The 17,731-nt window shown below is 40.2% G+C and overlaps 1 protein-coding gene across 2 annotated transcripts in view; it reads right to left on the bottom strand.

Moving 5' to 3' along the window:
• Positions 1-17,731, bottom strand: part of LRP8 (LDL receptor related protein 8) — a 196,688-nt gene that overhangs the window by 49,271 nt on the left and 129,686 nt on the right. The gene's annotated exons all lie outside the window — the stretch shown is intronic.

Consider the following 17,731-nt stretch of genomic DNA (forward strand, 5'->3'; position numbering starts at 1 on the left):
GCATTACTTTTGCTTGGCTGCTGTGGGCAGATGCTTAATAGCTTTGGGAAGCCGAAAGCTTTGGAAAGGTATGGACAGAAGGCTCCTATTTATGGAAAGCAATCTCTGTGTTAATCATCTCACTGACAGAGTAACTACAGACATTTAAAAAATGTAAATCAAAGCCTGAACTTGCAGGGATGCAGCAACAGAAGCTGCTGCTGGTCGCAGTTCATCAAATCTCTGTGTTCCAGTGGTTTCTGCACCCAAGCAATCGTTGCATGGAAGCCAACAACTTGTAAGCACTGGCAGATGACAGATAGGAAATCTTGCATAAAACTCAAAGCAAAATTTTTATGAAATTACTTCTGCATTATTTCAGCAAGTTGGGTCCTCCCGCCCGGAGATGCTGCAGCAGCACAAGTGGACTCAATGTTGTTGTCCATGCTATGAAAGAGGCTTTTAGCTACTGCAATCCAGAATTAACGTTTCTGTTTCTGCACACTGCTTACACAAACCCAGGCCTTTTGGGCTTACGTGATCAAAATGTTTACTTCCTACTTTCCTCTTCATCCACTCAGAAAGGAAAGGGTTAGCGCTGTACGTGACGGTGAGTGCTCTTACCCTGGATATATTCTGGACCAATGCGAGTTATAGCAAGATCTGCCTTTTCAGAAAGGCACCATTAAACAACTTGGTTGAAATGTCAGACACATCAAGACCAATTTATCACAATGAACTGCAAATGCCAAGGATGGACAACAATGGTTTATTTATAAGGAGACAAGAGCAAAGAAGACAAGAAGGTTCCATTTACTCACTACCGCCAATGGCACATTCTTCTTTTTCTTTACAGGAGGCTACAAAGTCTTTCAGAGAACCATAGAGCCTAACTGGCGCCCCACTGTTTGCTTCCTCTTGTGCCACTGCTGTGCTTTTCAGGCTCCGGACATCATGTATATTCAAGAAAGCCCAAGAAAACAGAATTGATTTACTTTCAGAAGACCATTTGTCAGGTTCTCACCAAACAGGTACTCCAAGAGCATACACAAAATGTAATTAAGCAGCTTCTACTGGTGGGAAACCCACAAGACTTTTCATCAGGAGACTGAAAAGAACGCCCTTTGTGGAAATACATCATCTTACAGGTCTGAACAGTTTCTCTATATCTGCTGAAATAACTCCCCATCCTCTCCAGACTGCCCCCTGTGTTTTTCCCAGGTTCTTCAGAAGAAAAATCCCAACCCAAAACTTCATTCTGCAACAGAGAAAATACTATACTAAAATGGTTTAATTCATTTCTGACATGCCAATAAATTGTTCCTGCAAAACTTCTACTACTACCTTTATTATGGAACTTAAAATTCCTACACCTCCCTCTTTCCTGCAGCAATGGTTTAGTTGTCGGCTTTTTTTTAAAGGAATGTTTTTTAACAAGGACCTCCCCTCCTCAAATACTGCCCTTAAATCTTCTTTTGTCATAGCTGGCAGTCCTATCTCAGAGATGTACCAGGAACAAAATAAATGTTCGTACCTGCCCATGTATAGGACTAGTATGTTTCCAGCCAAAACAAGCACAATTGTTAAATGAGCAACTGTTCAAAAGAGAGGAAGGGAGCTGACAGGTAGAGACTGCTTAGGGAAATTCAGAACTCAAAAGTTCCCAATTCCTGGAGATTTGCCATTCAGAAAAACATCTCAGTCACAAGTTTGCATATATAGTCTTTTTTTTTATATATGTATATATTTGTGTGTGTGTATATATATATCAATGTATATCCCAGTCTAACACTCATTACTGACTTACATCTGATGCTTTCCCATTGAAGTATTTGGGGTGCATAAGAAACATTTCAAAATCCATCTTGTAACTTAAATTACTATCACAACTACAGGTGTGTCTGCACTCGTATTCTCCTTCCCTTGCCTCTTCTCCCACCCCAGCATGGGTGCTAGGAACACTGGCTTCTACCCTATTCACCCACTAGTTCATTCTGTAGCTCAGGACAGGTTGCCGTTGCCTTAGTTTACTTCACTTAACCCTGCAAGATACATCAGATTTTCTGCTAAAGAGCGTTATATAATCATATTTGTTATATTTAGTTAATCTCCCTTATCTCCTCCTTGTGCCAAGCCGAGCCCAAACCAAACAATATCAAACAAGAGCCTCATTTACACTGAGAAGTGTTTGCATGAGGACAGCAACATCCACGGTGGATGCGTCTCAGGAATTTCTTTGGCATTGGTGTACAGAGCACACACACTGTGCCCGCACAGGAACTCCCCTGAACCCACAGCTTCGCTGGGTGCCTGCGTTTGGATCTATGTGTTAGCAGTACACAAAGACAGAACATGTTATGGGGAATGTTAATCAAAGAATTGTTTCCACAAACGTTAGGATTCTGCAGTGAACTTCCCCTTCTGTCATGTAAAGCAACACGCTACAAGCATCAGCCTGCTGGGATGGCAAGCTTTATGTGAACTTGCAACTTCTAAAGCCGGTGGAACTGCATCCAGTAGCAGTATTTGGTTTGCTCACCGTATCTGTATTATGCATATACTTGAGATCACTGAGAAAATAAAGGCAACTTTATTTTTCCAGTTGAAACCAGCCCAGGCCAGAACAAATGTCATGATTAGTGGCTTAAGTGAATTAAGATCACAGCACTCAGAGACTTGGAATGAGACCAAACCATCACCACAACTGATGCCTTTGTTGACCGAGAAGGCCGACCCATACATCTGCTAGCACAGGATGGTGTGTTCAGGTCAGAATTGGGGCATGCTGACAACACTGATTCCCAGGACCTGGGAACTTGGACTGCTGCTACCTGACTCTACATTCTTGAGTATGTAAGAACACACTTATGTGAAATAAGCTTTGTGGGAGCATGCAAAGGCAGAGAAACAGTGAAAACGTATGCTTTCTGCACAAAAAGATAATTAACTTATGGCTGCTACCTTTAAACTTTGAACATAAATTACTATAAGCGACTCAAAAGACAGATTAGGAAAGGCTACTAAGAAACTATACTAAAAGGTCAAGAAATCATATCATAAACAGCATTAACGGTTGGTACATCTGATAAAAAAGTTAGATTCTGTGGTGTGATTTGTTGACTTATGTTCAGAAGTTCCTAGGGTAATGGAAAAGGATTTACACAGATTTAACTCCATTGCACTGCATAGTACAGCCCTTATTAAGTCCATTCTTGTGTGCTTGTAAGAAAGGCTTCTTTACAACAGCATGGGTTAGGAGTCTTCGATGAGTCTCCAACTCCTTCTCTACCTAGAAACTGGAGGGATAAAATAAGCTTAGCATACAAAGGCTTCAGCACATCTAAAATAGATAGCATGTACCTTGCTTTTGTGCGGATTATCACAATGGTGATTATCACCTCTGAGATCAGAATGAAATAATCAGGAATTCAAAATCCCAGGATTAATCCTAATTACTGAAATATAGACTTACTGTCAGAATAAAAGTCAGGTAGCTTTTATAGGAAAAGCATGTTTCAAACACAGGCACTACAAACAACCTCAATGAAGAAAATGATTCTTGGGGTAGTGCCAATAGTTTTAATAGGCAATATAAACTGTATTTGAGCACAGCGTAAAGAGGTAAGATATTTCTACAGTAGGCTGAAAAGACAAATGGCATCAGGTTTTATAGTAACAAATAACTAAGCTTCACGTCCCTCAACTTGAGTCACCTGCACGGGTCAGGAAGGGATTCTTTACCAAAGTTCAGAGCTATCCTGGCACACTTACGGTTTGTTTTTAAACCCTTCCCAGAATACTGAATATTGGCACAGCTCAAGATAGCATGCTGGACAGAAAGGACTAGTACTCTTGGCCTTCCAGCACATCATTTTTCTTAGATTCCTGATTGCTATGTCTTACCCATTTTAAAAATCAAAACTACCATCAAACTTGGATAAGAAAAGCATTTCCTTCCCTCAGACAGACTCGCAGGACTTCAGCTGATTCTGTCTTTCTGTAAACATAGCAAATGCTCACTTGCTGCAATCATCTGAGCATGTCTCACCTAATTAATTTCATAGCTTTGCAAGATATTGTTTTAATGGCACTTCTGTTCTCTACACGATATGCCCAACAGGCTCTGCTGCTGAGAACTGAAGTCCTTTAACTCAAGTCACTTGGCTCATTTCAGTTAAATCCAAGTCAATGTTAATGGCCCATGGTAAACAGGAGGTCAAACTGGATGATTTCACAATCCTCCTTGGCCTCAAACTATAGGAAACTTGAGATACTTTCAGTAGGAGTCAGGAAGCTTTTTAATTGTTTTTAACCCATCCTCATGGTCATACTTTCTAAAGTTTCAGAATTTACAAACTAAGATCAGATGTTTAACAACAGCCAGGACACAGGTTGTTGAACCTCACTAAATTCTTTTTTTTTGTTGTTTTAACTATCTAGCACTTGTAAAATGACAGTGTTTTAGTGGTGTCTGTACAATACACCGTTACCTTCCCCCGCTGTCAACTCTGGTTGAGCACACAGAGACCAGTTTCTAAGAGATCACAACGTGTTTTTAAGTATGAGAAAGATCTACATGATACAATAAGGATTTTCTGCTCCCAAACAAACCACTTTTCATTATCTGCCATTACACACAGGAGAATTCAAGAACATTGTAAAGGCTCATTCGCTACAGCAGCTTTTATGCTCAAGCAACTGGTTACAAAAAAGTTCCCTTCCCAGGGGACACTTAACACCTCCACACAGAGGGTCAGCAATTCCCCAATGACGACGTCAGTCCTTGGACTGTCTTGGCCTTTGTACTCCACCTACCCCATTCAGCCCAGCTTCTTATGATCAATAGTACTTAGATGTCTCTTAGATGTTAGTTAAATGTCTCTAAGCATTGATTTGGTCAGAGATGCATGAATCCTTTAATACACTTGAATGAGACACAACATAACCCAGGGATTCCAATCCTTACTACTATTTTATACAGATTCTGGACAACAGTAACATACAAAACAACTACAACCACCACCTACTTGTGGCGTGACAGTGCTAGAAGGTGTTGATCCTGCTGCAGAGCTGAGCATGAAGGGTAAGACTCCACCCGGCAAGTCAGAAGAGGTGTACAACAGAAACGAGGTTGGTGTAGTCCAACTCCATAGGAGTAAAACATTGTTATAGTGTGTGTAGCCACATGAGATACCATGAACCTCCTGCCACCTCTAACCGCTACAGAGTTTTGTATCTTTCCTGACACCACAGCCATATGGTCACTAGAAACATTTACTCAGATTAATCCAGAGAATAAATTAATACAGCCCTGTAATGACAGGCAAGTGCCTAGCTTAATCACTATGAAGCACAGCCCTCACTGTTTAGGGGAACAAAAAGGGGATTTTGACAAACCAAAGTCCGAGGCCATCTGCCAACTTTTCCCCCTACTTCTACCAACTTTGGCCCTTTGCATGTCTTCTCTGTTGGATGAGACAAATCCATGATTTACCCTGGACTTAAAATGGAAAAAACGTTCAAGCATGCATGGAAAAATCCTGGCCCAAGAAATTCACTGTTGACTTCAACTGGATCAAGAATCAAGTCACAGATCATGTTGAGAATTTGCCAAAATGGGTCCAGTGACTGCTCCATCCCAGCTAGTATCCTGGCGGCCAACATTAAATATGGAAACCAATCAAAATATATCCTTGCAAAATATATCCTTGCCAATTGTGTCATTTACTTCCTTATATTAAGTCACAAAAGGATATTACTGCTACAGTGATTTTTAAGAGGAGAATAGCTATACAGAAGATGTAGTTTTGTACTTTTATCAGCAGCAATCATAAGGCAGACTAGCCCTTTTAAACTCAAGCAGGATAAAACCTTAACTTGTAGTACCTGCTTACAGGAAGAGTTCAAGGTACTCATTTAAATCGGCACAAAAGTAGCCTCTGTTGGTATTTATGAGTAAAAAATTCAGCATCAGAGACTTCAAACAGGGTGGTGCTACAAATGCCACTGAAGCCTATCACATAGCCAAGAAGGAGGAATGGGCATGGACTCAGAGTGGCTGGATGCTTCAACCCGCCCTGCTGAAACCCTAACATGGTCCCTCCCCGTGAAACCACCAAACCTTCTTGCCCCTCTCTCTGCTCCACCTCTGAGCCAGGGCAGAACTTGTCCTCAAGAGGAATTGTGACACCAAGACATTATTCTGGCTACTGAAAACCTGAGTTTCCATATCAGAGTTCTTCAGATCATTTTGCAGCACTTAAAATTTTATTTTCCCTTCACTGATGAGCAGCTCTGATCTCAGGGATGAGCTGGTCATGCCCTTAGCTTGGCACAGAGGAAAGGAGAGAAGATACCAGTAATAAATACAGGGAAAAACTTAGACATCACAGTAAGAAAAGAGAACAGCTGAAGAAGAACCTGTTCTTGGTATAGCTAAAGCAACCAATGTGCACTGCTGATCTCCAACAGTTTAATAATTTAATAAACTGACAGTTGACTGACTCAGCAAATACGTAGGCCTGTTAGGAAAACCCAGGACTCATAATTTTCTTTAGAGATAGTTTTCTAACAGCAAAGCCATTAAATATTCCCTTTTGTGAGAGGCATTTTTCATGCTCAAAAGCAAAGATTAAAAAAATCCAACAAAGAAATGGCTTTGTTTAAGAAGGTCAGTTAAAATACTGCCCTTTTCTCTATCCTGAACGTAACATCTTCTTTAAACTCTATTGTTTTTAGAGCTAGTTTGAGAGTGAGTGATGTACAACATTGTCCTGTCAAACCTCCCATCCCACCACTGCCTACATCAATAATTACCCTGTCAGTCTGTGCACACATTGCCAGTTGTAATGCAGTTCAGCCTCCCTTCCTTTTTGCATTAACAGTAATGGGTGAGGTCAGGAAAAAACACAAAAAGAAAAGAAAGAAAAGGGGAAAAAAAAAGAAGAAGAAAAAGAGGAATTTGCCTTTCCTATAGCCCAGAAATCAAACTGAACTCCAATCTTTGGCATGGTTGAGAGCAGAGCTCTGTTCCTCAACACGGATCCCCTACTTCTGCTTATATCCAGGGATGCCTACTGTGAAAACCTGAGTCTGGCTGCAGACAGCCTTTAAAGTCTATCATGACCCACTGTGTTCCCCCATGATTACTGATGCATGATGCTTTCAAGGCAATTCTGATTCAGGCAAGCCTTAGGAGAATAAAACACTGAAAGGTAACAGCTGACCCAGCACAGACTGGTAGCAACGTAGCTGGGAATCAGTGAAGTTCAAACACAGACATGCTATGGGAAGAAAGAAGAGTGTCAAGGAAGAAATGAGAGTCAGGAGGTTAAGGCGGCACAAGCTAGGCATGAATGGAAGTCAGCTAATTAACCCTGAGAAATGCAACTTTTGAAAGGAAAACTTGTTCACTGCCCTAGATCAGTGATTCTGAAGCCTTGTGGGCAAATAGATTTTTGAACAACTTTCAAACTTTCTCACGCAGCCACACAGCTGACAAATTGATGCATTTAGCTGCTGAATACAACTCTCGGGGCCCACGATGGCCTCGCTGAGCAAAGGTGCACAGCTGGGGAACGACTGCCTTAGCCTTCCTCCACCGATGTGTGACTTATTACAAGTCTTTTGTCATCTATTCAGGTATCAGCCTGGCCACGTCAGCCGTGTGCCTAAGTAGCACAGCCTAATTCCCATTACCTGGGCGTCCCTTCGGCACACCAGACCCAACTCCGTAGCCTTGACTTATGAAGCCTATCCCTCATGGCCTGACTTAGCAGAGACAGCCAAAAGAGCTACTCTACAGAAATGCAGGTAATAACTATATTCTCCCAATCTGCAGTAATACAGTAGTGCTTCTTTCTTTATTCCTAGGCTTTTGGTCTAAATATATTGCAGCTTTATTAACATCAACCTTCACACTAAAGATTCAGTGATAAAATACTCCAGATTGCAGCACACAATAAATCAATCATACCTCCCTGTGTGATTTGTAACTCAGCAGTTTGAAAGCATCTTGGAACAATTTCTGCAGAGATACTTTTAGACAAGAGACACATTTACTTTTTATTGAATCAAACATCATTTGACTGGTTTTGGTTTACAGATACGAATGACAGAGAGTTTTCCAGACTCTGTTCAAATCTGTGGCACTGTGACCCTGAACTGTTAAAAATTAGTTTCTAAAAAGAATTCATTCTTTGCCTAGCAGTAGTCTCCCGTAGTACAAGCCTACCAGCCACAATTACCTTGGTTGCTTGTCAAATTCTTATACAAGCAGCTGAGCACAGCACCAGGACCGATTTATCTATTTCTCTCCCCATATATTAATTTCTAGAATTCCCCGTAATATGCATACCAGAATGCTCCATTCCTATTACAGCAAATCCAGAAACAAATTCCAGAGGAAGGCTTATTTCGTACACAATCTGGCACACTTAAGCTCTCCAGCTCTCAACTTCTCCACTTCTTTTGAAGCAAATTAATGCTCAACTCAAAATTAGATTTTTAAGCACAATTTAAAAACCAGTTCACCAGACTATATCACAACAATTAATAAAAATCAGTTACCGGACATCAGTCTGAACTTGAAGACAGAAAGAATATCATATTTTGTAAGTACTGAAAGTAATTACAAAAATCACTTTAATTAGATAAATGCCTCTGCAAAGGTGGCTCTGTTTTACAGGGCCAGTACACAGACTGGAGTTGACAGTACTAAACATTCAGAACGATACTGGGATGAACCCACTGGCCAGCTACCTAGAAGGGGTGTTGTGGGAACAAAAGATATGAAAAAACCTGTAATGATCCTCACAGTAAGTAGCTATACACTGTGCCCATTTAGCAACCACATAAGCCAAGAAATATGTGGGGCCAACTTCCATCTCCAGTTCCTCCCAGAAAACCCCATTTCCACCAAAGCAATAGGAGAATATTTAGCCTGTAAACTGAGATGTAAAATAATATATATGTAAACTGGCAGATAACAGATATGTAAACAGCACTATATAAATTTTCCTGTGGCAGTTCCTGTCTTTTACTCTTATCACTTCAGCAATAACTAGGAAATTGGCAGATATTCTAGTACTACCCTGAAGATAAGCATAGTTTGATATCTGATGAACTCCTAATGAATATACTGTTAATTGCATAACCTTCCTTCAGTACAGTAACTTTTCTGTTCATCAAGGGCATGGATTAAACAGCTTCTCTGCTTTTGAGCATCCTTGTAATTAATAGTATATTCTTCCCACTTCTAAATATAACCTATAATGAGATGCTTTAAAGAATCCAAGCTGCACCTTTCACCAAGCACTTTTGATCAGAAGAAAACGAGCCAGAGTTTGCTCAGACAACGGAGCCTGCTTTAACTGTTACTGTCAGCTTCCCAGTGGGCCCAATCCTGAAAGGCAGCAAGCCTACTTCAAGGAGGTCATAGCACCAAAACCTGCCAATGGCAGGAAACACCTGTCCTATATCTAAGACACCTATAGTGTCTCTTTATCTCTGGGGATATTCTGTGCAGATCAGAGATGAAAAGAAGTATATATAGATATATTAGATATAGACAGTATATATAAGATAGTATACATAGATATATATTAGACAACTTCTGCTCAGTGAAGAATAATTAACTCCATGAAAACTCTGCCATCAATCCACCTATCAGGCAGTAGTAAGCTAATACACTGTGCAAAATCTCACCAATTCCATTTTTCCACCCATGTGACAAGTCCCCTCTCTCAGAGGTTTCTCCTGGTTTCTCTTTGTTGAGGAAAGACAGATCTCCAAGGGTCACAGAACAGAAAAAAGGTTTCTTGATACCTATGACTGTCTTTGGAGATCTACAAATGATGATCCATGGTTGGGGAGGAGGAAGGACAGTGGCTCTCCCCTGCCCATGAACAAACCATTTTCCCTTAACTGAACAAGGCTATTCTTGCCCTGAAAATTCCTTCCCAGTGATGTGGATGCCCAACGAATTCCCAGATGGAGTACCTCCTGGTGTCAGAGCTTACTGTGGCTTGCAGCAGCTGGGCCAAATGTCTTTACCTATAAACTGTGCAGCTTCACTGACGTCTGTTTGCACCAGCTGAGAGAACTCCCTGTGTTTAAAAGCTACAGGACCATTAAAATCAGCCAAATGTTTGCACAGCAAACAGTTGTCATTTCTACATCAACACCTAATTTAAATGACAGGATATCTTAGACAGGTATCTATTTTGATTTAAAGACTTCAGTTGGTAAAGATTTCTGGACAAGTGCGTCCACTTGTTTATTTGCCACTACTGTTAAGAGCTGTATCGTATCTTTAATTCTAGTCCTTATCTCCAGTTCTCTTATCTAGTTTCAGCTTCTGTTCACTGGATCAAATTATGCTGTTTCTTGCTAAGCTAAAGAAACAACCTTGTGATGAAACCTCTTCTCCGAGGAGACAGGTGTAAATTGATAAAGAACTCTCAACCCTCTCTTCAATAAATCAAATACCCTCTTAATAAGGCATATTTTCCAACTCTATAGTCATGTGAGCCTTGCAAGATGGTTCACAACCCCTTGTCTAATAACCTTTCCGCTTTATAGCAGCTACCTATGTCTTTTACCACCTCCCAGTCACCTGTTCTTCAATTTAACATGGCCTCTAATTATTTTGTAAACTACATTTTTATAACCTTTATCCTTAAGTCAAATCACCTATCACAAAATACACATAGTAACTTATTAACACGTACAGTATCTTATTAACAAGGTCATGATTTAATCAAGAAACAGTGAAAAGTGAGACAACTCCTGTTTTCCCTAACGTGTTGACACAGCTTTTTTTTTTTTTTTCATCTTGATGTATTATATTCCGTTATCAGCCTTTCTATGGTTTTGTCCAAAACTAACAACAGCATGATCAGCACATACAGCTCTTGGAGCTGAATTGTGTATTGTAGCAGTTAGGAACTCAAGCCTTGGACTGCAGACCTTCTTCAGCAGGTTCTGTACCGTGCTCTGTTTAATCTTTTAAACTACCATGAAAATACCAGCTTTTACTAACTTACTGAAACTTCCACCAATGCTCCAACATCTGTAAAAAAAACAGTAATAGAAGATTTTAAAAAATAAAAATCAAAATACAGATCAGACAACTCACTGGCTGTGCCTTTCAATGAGAGTTTGCCAGTATTTCTGTTATAAAAATACAAAACTTTAATAGCTGCTGTTTAGTAGCAGGCATGTTGTTAAACGTGCAAATGTACATTCTTCCTCTTTCTGAACAGAAATTAGAAATACTCTTAGTATTTACTCATTTTCTGCCACTGCAACTTACTGTTTCACTCTCACTGACCAGTATCACACTATACGGATTTGCTTTTCATACAGGTAAAGAATTCTTTACAATCCTTAATATATCTGGCCATAAACTTTTCATGCATACTTCTGGCTTTCCTTATTCAATGCCTTTATTATCTAATTACGCCCTGTACCTAGACTGCAATTGTTTCAACTCTCAATATTATAGGTTCTTATGCTGATTTCCTGTGGAAACAAAGTTTACATGAATGATTAAAAAAACTGCTAAGAATCTATTTCTCTGCCCTCATAAATTCTAAATGCAATGAACATATCAAAGAAAATAACAAAAAGATAAGAGGTCTCAAGAAGAGTTCCTACAGGGTCAGAGAAAATACATGACTGGGCAGAATACTCCGACAGAACAAAAAGCTGCCATCTAAGCTCAACCTATATTAGAAGACAAAGAATCCATGCAGGAGGAAACGGGGGAAAACTTTTAACTGGAATTCTTACCCTCTTATGCACCAAAAAGTCAGTCAAGCCCAGGACATAAATAAACGGTCAGGGGGGTGGGAGAAAAATCAAGCTTCCCTAGTTCTGGTGCTCCTGAAGCTATTTGCCAAGCCATTGATTGAATTATCTTTATTTACAAGAATCCGACCCACACAGCAAAGGGGGAAAAAGGTCACAGAAATACAGTATAATGCACTGGTTCTTAAGGGCTGGTACATGGCTTTTTAACTTTTTCAGCAGGAAGATGTTCTTTCTGTCCTAGTATAACTAAAAGAGGTAGAACAGATCTCAGAGACAAAATTCTGTTGCCTGTATAGTAGGTGAGATTGCATTTGGTCTAGATAAAGTAATTTTTATGACTTTCAAGTTGAAAGTACACTTCATTTCCTATGCAGGTCAGCTATAATTTCCTATGCAGCCACCTAAGACTTGAGGGAGTCTGATGTCAGAACTTTAAATAGCTCGCTGCCCTCACAGCACCTAACCTTTCCAAAACCTTCTCTGACAACAAGACAGAGTTCTCTTTATGTAGGTTTTTCCACCTGCTGACTGCAGGAGAGAAGACACATGGAGCTGAAGGAGAAAGGGTTAGCAGACTGCAAGAGCTTCTCCGTAAGACTCAAAGCACCTGCCCAGCCCTACTTCACACTAAAGACAAGAGTAGCGAGAAGCCACCATCCCTGTTCTGCTAACATCAGGGACACGGGATGACTGGCAAGCATGTGCGCACCTTCCACTAATTATCCTACGCCTTGCAGAAAGGTCAGCTATACCACTGAGAGTCAGCTCCTCTGCAGTATGGGCATCTGTGCCATCTTCCCCACAGAAAACAGATGCCAGTCCGCTAGTCTGCTTTTAGAAGAAGGAAAGGATAACCTGGCAGAGATTTTGATCTGTGTCACAATTACAGTCTAGTCCTGCAACACCACACACTTCTGATGATCCCAGGCTGGAGTTAATAACAAAGGCTGAGCTGAATCAGTATAACCTTCAAAATATAAAGGAAATAGTCTCTTACGTTCCCCCTAAAAAGCAACTGGAAGTATGAAAACTGTCTGAATACCTAAAGAATTCTTCATTCTGTTGGGTTAAAAAACTCCCCATGAAACAAAACAAATGAGAATAGCCATGTGAAATCAGCAAAATCAAATATCCATTTCTTACTGTTTGAAATAACCCCAATATCCTGATTGACTATGACTGGAGAAGTGTGCTCGTAACAATGTTCAAATGTATTAATTGATTACATCAGCCTTTTCAATAAAGGTAACACTGTGAGGCCACACAAAAGAATAAAACCACCCTACAGTCACCTCAGCACCCAGATTCCAGCACTATTTTGAAATAGTGTCTAGTCTCGGTGAACCAGGGTATACAGAAAATCAAATTCAAATTCTGTGAGCATATTCAAGAAGAGGATCTAACATGCTTTTGTTGACTTTCAATCAACAGAACAACCTGACTTGCTCTGTCCAGTCTCTCTGCTGTCTAGGTCCAGTTCATAATATGGTTTTAGCTGACAAAACCTACACACTACACGATGTGCAGGAGCTCCAGGCATAGCAAATGTTTTTTAAAAGACAGATTCAGGCATCCATGTATTGCATGTATTGGCATGTGTCATCCATGGCTACCATAACTGTGCATTGCATCGTCACACTCAAGGACTGCATGCTACTGTTCCTCCTTCTCCTCCTCTCAAACCTCTCCATTCTCTCCATCTGGTCAGTTTTAATCTCTAAAGATCTCTGGGGTTTGGGAAAGTGGTTAAGTAATTACAGTACAGAGGAAGTAAGTCAGCACATGTGCAGGTTGGAACTATCAAAATTTTTCCTTTGGCTCAGTAGGAGAGAAAATGTGTCTTGAAAGCCAGAAACATCAACCCTAATTCTCATAATATTTGATGAGCAGATAGGGACGTATTCACTCCTTCTGGAGCTTATGTTACACAACAGCTTCCAGTGGCAGGTGCTTTAGACTCTTTGGAAAAAAACACTTCTTCCCAGCCAGGACCACAGGAGATGAATGAAAACATCCAAGTGAAGGAGAAGAATATGCAGAATTGTTGTTAGGCTATGAAAAGGTAAGAACTGATCCCACAGTTGTGAAGTTCCTGATTTTGCATAATCACTGAACACAGTTTTCTCAGGAACCTGAATCCCACACATTTTTTTTTTTTTTTTTAAATTCTTTTGCACAACTTTAGAGATCTCTCCTCAATTTATTATGTATAACAGGGATTACTTTTTTATTTAGTTTAAATTGGCCTTTTCTAAACATCATTCTATAGCTTCAAGCTATTTCCCTTTGAAATGTTTTCACAGTGGCTGTCTCCCTGGTATTTAGAAATCACCATGACTAACTCCTCATAGCTTCTTAAATATATGCAAAAAGAAAAGGACTTTATTTATGTTACTAAATGCAGTTACATCACAGACTGTCTCCTGAAGCCAACCTTTAAAAACAGTAATAAATATTTTATACCATATGATGAAAATATCATGGGCTCCCATCTCATAAAGAAAACAGTCACACACATGGAAACGTCTTGCTCACTAGTCTGTGGAAAGAAACTGTAATGCTGAACTTAGACAAACGTGTGTATAGAAGTTGGTATGCATAAGCAGAATGCAATGGCCATTATTAGATAAACAGAAAATCTTGCACATTAGGACTCAAACTGCACTCAGAATGCAGGCCACCAGTGATCTGAGGCCACCAACAGTTTAGATCTGTTGCTTTTTCTGGTTTTCATTGCAAGTATTGTTTAAAAGGATAATTCTGCATTTCAGTTAAAACAAGGTGTAATGTTTACACCAGCACAGTCTGGCAATGAAAGGAAGAAAAAAGAAGAACAATCAAAATTCTGCTTTTTCTCCATAATCCTGACATACAATACTGCTTAAACATTTCTCCTTAAACCTTCACAACCAAATTTACTGGCTCATGAAAAGTAACAAGAAATAGTTCAAAACACACTAAACAATGGAGCATGACTGGTACTGAGACAATGTCCTACTGCTACTCTGCAATGATGTGCTGATTTCTAGACAACCTAAAAATCCATGTTCCCAGTCCAACAGCAGCTGGAAGTAGCAATAGTGACCTTTAAATTTCAGGGCAATAAAGTCCAGCTACAGCATGCATTAGAACATCAAGATGCAAAATCTGAGAGCACATATGGAAGGGATGATCTGTGCCTGAAGGCTACACAGATTCAAAACTTCCACTTTTTTTTTTTAAACTCTTATATAGATGGTTTTGAAGAAGTTGCTTAAGCTCAGTTTTTGTCAGAGCCTGTGCATCTATCTCACTGCCCTCACTAAACTACTGATGCATGTACACATGATATTAAAGCGTGAACGTGGCCAGATGCCCCCCTTCCCACTAGCACTACAGAAGTAAAGTCTGCAGAAGAAATTGCTTCCTAGAAGCCATTAATTTAGGGCATTCAGCTTAGAAGAAACTGCCTACACTGAAGCATCCAAAAAAGGTGTATTTAAAAACTGGTAATCTTTTTCAAAGGTCTCAGTTCAGACCCTACAGATATTTCCTTGTGCACTTCTGAAAGTCTAGGCTTTACTCCTTGACTTCACTTCTTCAAAAAGTCAAGTGGTGTATCTTTGGCACCACGGTGAGCAGCTTTGACAAAATTATACCACTCTTTTTGCAGGTGGTGACAATTCAAACCACTTCACTCACCTATGGGTCCCACCGCGAGGCAGCAGCAGAGCCAAAACTCAAACCCAGGTTTTGTGACTGCCAGACCTGCACCTCAACAACTTTCCTGAGCAGTGTCATGCAAGTCCCCTAAGAAACATGTACCAATATCTTAATTTCCTACCACTACCTCAATGTGGAAAGCAAAAGCAGCTATGCTCTACCACTGGCACCAGACTCCTGTTTCTCCCACCCCTTCCTTTCACCCTTCTACCTTAACGGCTGCTCACCCTGCCCTTTGCACAGAGCATCCTCTCTTACTTCTTGCTCATGCTCTTTCTCTTCCTCAAATCTGCCCTCACAGGCTACTTTTGCCAAATCTGTAATAATCTTAATAGAATTACGTATCTATGGATCTACTATATACCTCTATATAAAAAGGGTAACAGTCAAGCCATGCTTGGCCTCAGATGAGGGACACTTTGACCTTATTACTATAATCTTTGTTTTACTCCTTCTGCTATTCCTCTGTTTCATTATCTTCTTGCTTTACTTGAGTCTGTTCTCATATAAAACCCACTCTGCAAGCCCCCACGTGAGTAACTTCATGGCCGTAAGCTGTGTGCTAGAAGGCAGCTGCACAGGCCTGGGCAGAACCCCACTGGCTTCAGTAATGCTCTGTTGCAAACACAACTACTTAATTATAAAGGAAATGGTGAATGCTATTACAGGACCCATGTCTGATCTGCTTTTCTGAAGCACCTTCACTCACCTTTTGGTGCTGAAATAACCACTGAGTTTAATCACGGTTTGTAAAGTGCCTGGTGGTTATCGGATAGAAGTACAATATAGAAGGGGTTTGCAGTAGAATCGTTAAGTGCAAAAAGGATTTTAAAATGTTATTTTAAAGTTGTCATTTTTTCCTTAATCCATTTAAAGCAGTTTATTTTGCTGTCTGGCTTGAATATAATGGATCAGGAACTGTTTCTCTGAGTTTCACATCAGATAAGCAGTCAGGTAATTATGGAAACAGAATGGAACTTTAATTATAAAAACCCCATAGATTGTTCTATTGTGATCTTCCACAGCATTGCTGTTTCTTATAAATGAACACATTGTGCAAGCTGGGAAGAAGCCATTGATTAAAATAATCAAAAGCCCTACTAGAAACTTAGACATGTTTTCCCTTTGTAAAAAACCAAAACATTGTAACTGAAGGGTTGAGAGATTTGAATTACCTCTTCCAAAGCTCACTTGAATATTCCTCACAGATCAATTTAATTAAATCTATTCTTACAGGGTGTTTTTTTTTTTTTTTAATTTTTACATAAACTATACGAAAGCTTGGTGTACTCTGATAACTCTAGAAGATTAGAAAATTTTACCAATAGCTTTTTATCCTGATTTCCTACCAGTCATTTTCAGCTGAAGCAACTTGTTTGACTAGCATGCCGTTTCCAACCATGCCAGCAATCAAATACTTTTAGAAGTGAAACATCAGTAGTTGCTCTTACAGGTACCTGATAAGCAGAACTTTTCAGTTCCTGCTCTGAAAAGCTGGAATATCATTAAACACATGATCAAAGAGGTCAATCATAGGGAGGAGTTTGTAATTGCAGTTATCTACTGTCTCAGGCTACTAATTCAATAGTCTCCACCCTTTTCCCCAAAAACCTGTGTTTTGTCAGTGGAACGGGTGCTCTGCAGCTGATGCCAGCCCAGGACAGCCACGTATGTACCAATATTTCAGCGGAGATCAGGTCCAGTGGAGGCAGTGCCACTTCTGCAGATGCTCAAGAGTATAAATGAGACTGGGGGGTTCATGTACAAGTGCACATATGCATGCTGGCTCCTTCCCTTTCTTTCTCTGGCTAATCAAGAAGCAATTCTGTACCCCGGGCGCTGGGAAGAAAGAACGCTTACAGACCGCACGCTAGGCTCCATCGAGAGCCTGCTGGTTACAAACAGCGATGAAAACACAGCCTCTTCAGAAGTCTCTCAACTGTGGCTAAGAGTCCAGCACGCACCCGTGGGGCTCTCTGAGCCTCTGTATCAGCAGCTGCTCTTTCATTTTCCCTCCTCCCAGGCTCATTTTCTTTCTCTTGTTCACAGAGATTACTCCGATTCTAATCAAAACAGTGAGGAAAAAGCCCCACAGAACGCTAGGGGGACAAAATTATACAAAGGATAAAGGAATTGAGTAGCATTGAGACCATACCCATTTGTAAAAGAGATTATGGTCGCAAAAGTGCTTCTTATCAATAGGGAAAATAAAGCCACAAAAGATCCCTAGATGAGC

This window comes from Mycteria americana, chromosome 7 (genome assembly GCF_035582795.1).
Source record: "Mycteria americana isolate JAX WOST 10 ecotype Jacksonville Zoo and Gardens chromosome 7, USCA_MyAme_1.0, whole genome shotgun sequence".
Lineage (NCBI taxonomy): Eukaryota > Metazoa > Chordata > Aves > Ciconiiformes > Ciconiidae > Mycteria > Mycteria americana.